The following is a 6264-nucleotide window of genomic DNA, read 5'->3' on the forward strand; positions in this document are numbered from 1 at the left end:
TTTTCAGGTTTACCAATACTTCTGTATAGATTTTATATGTGGATATGTTTTATAATAAATATTTAAATACTTAGGAGTGGAATTGCTAGGCTGTATGCTAATGCATATTTAATTTTTTAAAAACCTGCCAAATACTTTTCAAAAGTGGCTGTACATTCCCACCAGCAATATAACATATGAGTTTCACTTTCCCAACATCTTCCTCAACACTTGGTATTGTCACACTTTTTAATCCTCTGAGTCATTCTTATCAGAATTGGGATCTCGTGGTTTTAACTTACATTTCCCTAATGCAATGACTAATAAGTTCAGAATCTTTTTATGTGCTTATTCACCATTTGTATATCTTCTTTTCTTTTTTGAGATGGAGTCTTGCTCTATTGCCCAGGCTGGAATGAAGTGGTGTGATCATGGCTCACTGGAGCCTTGACCTCCCTGGACTCAGTGATCCTCCTGCCTCAGCCTTGCAAGTAGTTGCAACTAGCTGCAACTACAGGTGCGTGCCACCATGCCCAGCTAATTTTTGTATTTTTAGTAGACATGGGGGTTTCACAATATTGGCCAGGCTGGTCCCAAACTCCTGACCTCGTGATCCACCCACCTCAGCCTCCCAAAGTGCTGGGATTACAGGTGTGAGCACCGTGCCTGGCCTTGTTGTTATTTTTTAAATAATTTCAGCTTTTGTGGTTTTTTTTCCATTTATATTTGTGATTGTCATTTTTTTTAACTTTAAAAAATTTCAGTTAGGTTTTTGGGGAACATATGGTGTTTGGTCACATGAATAAATTCTTTAGTGGTGATTTCTGAGATTTAGGTGCACTCATCACCCAAGCAGCGTACGCTGTACCCAATGCGTAGTCTTTTATCTCTCACCCCCCACTTCTTTCCTTTGAGTCCCAGAAGTCCATTGTATCATTCTTATGACTTTGTGTCCTCATAGCTTAGCTCCCACAACTTTTACTTTAGACTGAGGGGGTGCATGTGTGGGTTTGTTACATGGGTATATTGTGCAAATGTTGAGGTTTGGGGTATGACTGATCCCATCACCCAGATACTGAGCATAGTGCCCAATAGTTTTTCAGCCCTTTCCTCCTTTTCCCTCTCCTGCCTCCAGTAGCCCCCAGTATCTTTTGTTGCCGTCTTTCTGGCGATAAGTACCCAATGTTTAGCTCCCACTTATAAGTGAGAACACGTGGTATCTGGTTTTCTATTTTTGCATAATTTGCTTAGGATAATGGCCTCCAGCTTTATCCACGTTGTTGCAAGGGACATTATTTCATTCTTTTTTTATGGCTATCTAGTATTCCATGGTGTATATGGACCACATTTTCTTTATCCAAAACACTGTTGATTGTCATGGAATCAACTTGATTTCATGTTTTTTTTTTTTTTTTTTTTGCAATTTTTAAAGTTTATTTGATGTATCTGACGATCAGCGATTAGTTCTCATCCACATTGACTGTCTGTAGATTTTTGAAAGTGGTAACAGGTACATAGGTAACCAAAGTATAGAGCTTATTTGGTGAATCTTCATCCTCATTACGTTTTCTGGACAACCACACACGGATTCGGTATGGGACATTCCTTATTCCTTTGGCCCAGACAGCTTTGTTGAGCCTGGTATCAATGCGCACATCTGGAGTTCCCATCTCCTTCATAGCAAACTTCCGAATCTCTTTGAGTGCCCGAGGGGCACGCTTCTTGAAGCCCACTCCATGGATGCGCTTGTGAATGTTGATGGTGTATTCTCGGGTCACCACCTCGTTGATGGCAGAACGGCCCTTTTTCTTCTCGCCACCCTTCTTTGCGGGAGCCATTCTGTCCGGTCCCGATTTCATGTTTTTGTTATTACAAATGACACTGTCATGGACATGAGTGCATGTGCCTTTTTGGTAGAGCAATTGATTTTCTTTTGGGTATATACCCAGTAATGGGATTGCTAGGTTGAATAGTAGTTCTGGGGTTTGTTTTTTTGAGATAGAGTTTCACTCCTGTTGCCCAGGCTGGAGTACAATGGCTCAATCTCAGCTAACTGCAACCTCTGCCTCCCAGGTTCAAGTGATTCTTCTGTCTCAGCCTCCCGAGTAGCAGGGATTACAGGCACCCGCTGCCATGCCCGGCTAATTTTCTGTGTTTTTTAGTAGAGATGGAGTTTCTCCATGTTGGCTAGGCTGGTCTCAAACTCCTGACCTCAGGTGACCCACCTCAGCCTCCCAGAGTGCTGGGATTACAGGCATGAGCCACTGCGCCCAGACAATTTGAGATCTAACTTTTTGAGGAAGGCATTTGTGCTATAAACATTCCTCTTGACACTGCTTTTGCTGTATCCCAGAGATTTTGGTGTATTGTGTCTGTGTTTTCATTTATTTCAAAGAATATTTTGATTTCTGCTTTCATTTTATTGCTTACCCAAAGTTGTTTAATTTCTATGTAATTGTGTGGTTTTAAGGGATCTTCTTGGTTTGATTTCTATTTTTATTCCACTGAGGGCTGAGAGTATGGTTGGTATGATTTCAGTTTTTTTGAGTTCATTGAGACTTGCTTTGTGGCCAAAGCACGTGGTTGATCTTGGTGTGTGTTCTGTGTTCAGATGAGAATGTATATTCTGAGGTTGATGGGTGGAGTATTCTGTAAATGTCTATTAGGTCCAATGGGTCAAGCATCAAATTTAAGTCCTGAATTTCTTTGTTAGTATTCTGCCTTGATGATCTGTCTAATGCTGTCAGTGGGGTGTTAAAGTCTCCCAATATTATTGTGTGGTTGTCTGTGTCTTTTTATAGGTCTAGAAGTACTTATTTTATGAATCTAGGTACCCCAATGTTTGGTGCATGTATATTTAGAATAGTTAATTCTTCTTGTTGAGTTGAACACTTTATCTGACAGGGCTGTCCAATATTTTGGCTTTCCTGGGCCACACTGGAAGAAGAACTGTCTTCGCTCAAACAAATAATACATTAACACTAACAATAGCTGATGGGGTTATAAAAAAATCACAAAAGAGCCTCATAATGTTTTAAGATAGTTTATGAATTTGTGTTGGGTTGCATTCAAAGCTGTCCTGGGTCGCATGCAGCCCACTGGCCACCACAGGTTGGACAAGCTTGCTTTACCATTATGTAATGTCCTTCCTTGTCCTCTTTTTTTGAGATGGAGTTCTGCTCTCGTTGCCCAGGCTGGAGTGCAATGGTGGGCTCTCAGCTCACTGCAACTTCCGCCTCTCAGGTTCAAATGATTGTCCTGCCTCAGCCTCCCGCCAAGTAACTGGGATTACAGGCATGCGTCACCACACCACAAAAAAATTTTGTATTTTTAGTAGAGACAGGGTTTCTCCATGTTGGTCAGGCTGGTCTGGAACTCCCCATCTCAGGTGATCCACCTGCCTCAGCCTCCCAAAGTGCTGGGAATACAGGCATGAGCTACTGAGCTCTGTGCCTTTTAAGTGGGGCATTTAGACTATATACATTCAAGGTTAATATTGATATGTGAGGCTTTGATCCCATCATGAAATTATTAGCTGGTTGCTTTGCAGTTTCTATTATGCAGTTGCTTTAGGGAATCTGTCAGCTATGCACTTAAGTGTGTTTTTGTGATAGCAGGTATTGTTCTTGTATTTCTATGTTTAGATCTCCCTTAAGGATCTCTTGTAAGGCTAGTTTAATGGTAACAAATGCCCTCAGCACACACTTGTCTGGAAAAGCTTTTATTTCTTCTTCAATTATGAAGTTTAGTTTCACAGGATATGAAATTCTTGGTTGGAATTACTTTTCTTTAAGAATGCTGATGGCGGCCGGGCATGGTGGCTCACACCTGTAATCCTGGCACTTTAGAAGGCTGAGACGGGTGGAATGCTTGAGCCCAGGAGTTTGAGAACAGACTAGGCAATGTTGTGAAACCTTGTCTCCTCGTTTTTATTTATTTATTTATTTATTTATTGAGACAGAGTCTCGCTCTGTTGCCCAGGCTGGAGTACAATGGTGCAGTCTCAACTTACTGTAACCTCTGCCTCCTGGTACAAGCGATTCTCATACCTCAGTCTCCTGAGTAGCTGGGACTACAGGTGCATGCTACCTCGCCCGGCTAATTTTTAAAGATGAAGTCTTGCTAAGTTGCCCAGGCTAGACTTCAGGTCCTGGGATCAAGCAATCCTCTTGTCTCAGCCTCTCAATCAATTCATTTTCTTTTATGTCTATATTTGTGAGCAATATCAGTTTGTAGTACTTTTTTTTCCTTGTAATGTTTTTCTGGTTTTGGTATCGAGATAATGCTAATCTTGCCTGGGTGCGGTGGCTCACGCCTGTAATTCCAGCAGTTTGGAAGGCCAAGGTGGTGGATCACCTGAGGTCAGGAGTTTGAGACCAGCCTAACAAACATGATGAAACCCCGTCTCTACTAAAAATACAAAAATTAGCCTGTGTGGTGGCATATGCTGGTATTCCCAGCTGCTCAGGAGGCTGAGCTGAGAGAATCACTTGAACCCGGGAGGCAGAGACTGCAGTGAGCCAAGATCGCACCACTGCACTCTGGCCTGGGTAACAGAGTAAGACTCCATCTCAGAAAGAAAAAAGATAATGCTAACCTCAATAATTATTTGAGAAGAGGTTTTTTTTTTTTTTTTTTTGAGACAGAGTCTCACTCTGTCACCAGGCTGAAGTGCAGTGGTGCAATCTTGGCTCACTGCAACCTCTGCCTTTTGGGTTCAAGTGATTCTCCTGCCTCAGCCTTCCGAGTAGCTGAGATTACAAGTACGGCCACCACACCCGGCTAATTTTTGTATTTTTAGTAGAGACAGGGTTTCACCATGTTGGCCAGGATTGTCTCAATCTCTTGACCTCGTGATCCACCCACCTTGGCCTCCCAAAGTGTTGCGATTATAGGCATGAGCCACTGCGCCCAGCTGAGAGGTGTTCTTTACTATTCAATTTTTTTGAAAGAGTTTTTATAGAATCATATCTTGTTTTCCTTAAATGTTTGGTAGAACTCACCAATTAAACTATCTGGGGCTGGAGTTTTCTTTAAGGGAAAGGTTTTCTATTACAAATCCAATTTCTTTAGCAGATTTATGGATATTCAGAGCTTTTTTTTCTTTAGTGAGCATTGATAGGTTGTGTATGTTGAAGAATTTGCCCATTTCATCTAATTTACCAACTTTATTGGCATAAAGGTTTTCATGATGCTCTGGCACTATTCCCACTGTAGAGTCTGTAGTGATATCCCTTCTCTTATTCTTCACATTGGTGGCTTGTCTTTTTCCTTCCTAGTAAATATGGCTAGAATTTTATCAATTATATTAATCTTTTCAAAACATCAGATTTTAGTTGAATTGACTTTCTTCTATTTTTGTTTGTTTTCTATTCTATTGGGCTCTATTCTTATCCTTATTGTTTCCTTCCTTCTGCTTATTTTGGGTTTTTCTGTTCTTCCTTTTCTAGTTTTTTCCTCTAAGCAATGATTTGGCAGCATCTGCAAAATTTTGATATGTTTTTATTTTTACTCAGTTCAAAGTATTTCACAACTGTCTCTGAGATTTCCTTTTTGACTCATGGTTATATGGAAGTATATTGCTTAATCTGTAAAATATTTGGGAATTTTCCAAAGATCTCTCAATTATTGATTTATAGTTTAATACCATAGTGATCAGAGAACATGTTCTGTATGATTTTAACCTTCTTAGATTAATTGATACTTGTTTTATGGCCCAAATTATGGTCTATGTGATCACTGTTCCATATGCATAGGGAATAATATGTATCCTGTTGTTAGGTGAAGTGTTTCATGACTGTCAATGAAGTCAAGTTGGTTGATAGTGTTTTTCAAAACCTCTATACCTTAATTATTTTTTGTTACTTCTGTCAACTCCTGCAAGAGAAATGTTGGAATCTCCAACTATAATTTTGGATTTATCTGTTCCTCCTTTCAGTTCTGGAAGCTTTTTGCTTCACGTATTTTGAAGCAATGTTATTAGATATATACAGAGTTAAAATTATATCCCCTTTATTAATTGATATCTTTATTATTACGGGATGTCCCTCCCTCTTGTGTATGTGGGTGTGCACATGTGTGTGTGCTCATGCATGTGTGTATGTCTGAGAGAGAGAGAGAGAGAGAGAGAGAGAGAGAGAGTCTCTATCACCTAGGCTGGGGTGTAGTGGCATGAACATGGCTCACTGTAGCCTTGACCTCCTGGGCTCAAATGATCCCCCCACCTCAACCTCTCAAGTAGCTGGGATCCCAGGCATGCTCCACCATGCCTGGCTATTATAAAAA

General features: G+C 40.6%; 1 protein-coding gene and 1 pseudogene across 24 annotated transcripts in view; both read right to left on the minus strand.

Annotated features, from left to right (window-relative positions):
- PRPF40B (pre-mRNA processing factor 40B) overlaps positions 1-6264 on the minus strand; it is a 78618-nt gene that overhangs the window by 30535 nt on the left and 41819 nt on the right. The window lies entirely within an intron of this gene.
- On the minus strand, positions 351-1830 carry LOC100394983 (large ribosomal subunit protein eL31 pseudogene; annotated as a pseudogene). Its single transcript, XR_013521907.1, has one exon. The product of XR_013521907.1 is annotated as a large ribosomal subunit protein eL31 pseudogene (transcript).

The sequence above is a fragment of the Callithrix jacchus genome, chromosome 9, assembly GCF_049354715.1.
Source record: "Callithrix jacchus isolate 240 chromosome 9, calJac240_pri, whole genome shotgun sequence".
NCBI lineage: Eukaryota > Metazoa > Chordata > Mammalia > Primates > Cebidae > Callithrix > Callithrix jacchus.